Source organism: Varanus komodoensis, unplaced genomic scaffold, assembly GCF_004798865.1.
Source record: "Varanus komodoensis strain SLA01 unplaced genomic scaffold, ASM479886v1 scaffold5, whole genome shotgun sequence".
NCBI classification, from domain to species: domain Eukaryota; kingdom Metazoa; phylum Chordata; class Lepidosauria; order Squamata; family Varanidae; genus Varanus; species Varanus komodoensis.
The window spans coordinates 39297366-39299036 of record NW_025336087.1 but is presented as its reverse complement, the minus strand read 5'-3'; the positions used below and the strand labels follow the sequence as shown (position 1 = coordinate 39299036).

Sequence of the window (1671 nt, the reverse complement as noted above, 5' to 3'; positions counted from 1 at the left end):
TTTCTTTCTTTCTTTCTTTCTTTCTTTCTTTCTTTCTTTCTTTCTTTCTTTCTTTCTTTCTTTCTTTCTTATCCCTTTTGATGGCAAAGACCATTCAAAAGGATACTTGCCTGTTCAGGATCTTAGTCTGGGCCAGCTCGGCTATGGGAGCTTGCCTGGGTTCATACTATTTTAGCGGTGTCTTCAAACCACCATATGATCAGAAGATTCTCCTGAGATTACAAGAGACCATGGAGCACAAATTACAGGTATTGCAACAAGAAATGGCAAAAATGTCTAATCCAGTTTGTAGGGTGAGTGGTGTAGAGACTGGAGAGCTAGTCTATGATGGAGGACATCTCCTCAACCTTGCAATTCGGGCTCAGTCATCTCAACCTAGCCTGCCTCACAGGGTCGGTGCAAGGATGAAGGGGGAGATAATGTGTGCTATCGGAAGCTCCTTGAACTGACCAGGTATTTGCCACATCCTGCATGAGCAATGTAGGATGTGGCAGTTACAGCAATGAGCTCAGAGCTCCTAAGTCCTTGGTCCAGAGCAGGGCAGCAGAGCCTCAGGCCCAGTCTTCTAGATGGACCATCCATGGTTCCCCAGGTTGGTCCATTCCTTCTGCCCTTAGACCACTGATCTTTTGGATGTCTCTCACCATTGGTGTATTTGCCCATTTTCAAAGGTTGAAATGTCTCTTCAAAGGCTTAGGATAAGCAGGTGTTTTGTCCATGTCACCTTCACTGCTCACCAGCACTGGAACATGGTCCCCAACAGATTTGCTGGAATGGATTTCTTCCATCAGGCTGTGTACAGCTCATTTTGAACTCACTTGGTTCAAAACCGTTACCTCAGGTAGCTACTAACTTTCAGTCTCAACCCTCCCCGCACTTGTAATATAGAAATAATGCTGGTCTACATTAGAGATGCAGGTGGCGCAGTGGTTTAAACTGCTGAGCTGATGGGCTGGTTGATCGAAAGGTCACCAGTTCGAATCTGCACAATGGGGTGAGTTCCCGTTGCTCCGTCCCAGCTCCTGTCAACCTTGCAGTTCGAAAGCATGCAAATGCAAGTAGATAAAAAGGTACCACTTCGGTGGGCAGGTAACAGCATTCTGTGCACTTCGGTGTTTAGTCATGCCGGCCACATGACCACGGAGACTGTCTGCGGACAAATGCTGGCTCCCTCGGCTAGGAAACGGAGATGAGCACCGCCCCCTAGAGTCAGGCATGACTGGACTTAATGTCAAGGGGAAACCTTTACCTTTACCTTTTTACATTAGAGGGGTGGTGTAGAAAGCTCTGGAATGCTTTAAACACATCGTGCAAATGTGCTACAAAATTATTGTCAGGCTGCGGAAATTTCTCATTCACACAAACAGGCTCAATAGGAGGCATTTGGGAAGAAGCAGGCAGCCTTTGAAAAGCTGCTGCTGAAACTCAGGTCAAGAGGAGAAGTAGGCCTTCATGAAGTAACTTGTTAGATCAGCCCCGTTGCTTTGCAGTTCTAAAGATACCAGTCCTGATCATTTTTCCAGAACATCATCACCCTTGGAAGCCATTCAGGCCTATCACTCACACAGCCAGTCTCCAGGCAGGCTGCCTGAAAGAAACAACCTGCTCTGATACAACCTGAAGATATCTCGGGCAGCCTACACCCTGGTGAGGTTTTCAGGACAACAGCAT

At 47.0% G+C, this 1671-nt stretch overlaps 1 protein-coding gene across 2 annotated transcripts in view; it reads right to left on the bottom strand.

The window, feature by feature from the left end:
- Positions 1 to 1671, bottom strand: part of SEMA4D (semaphorin 4D) — a 124557-nt gene that overhangs the window by 2595 nt on the left and 120291 nt on the right. The gene's annotated exons all lie outside the window — the stretch shown is intronic.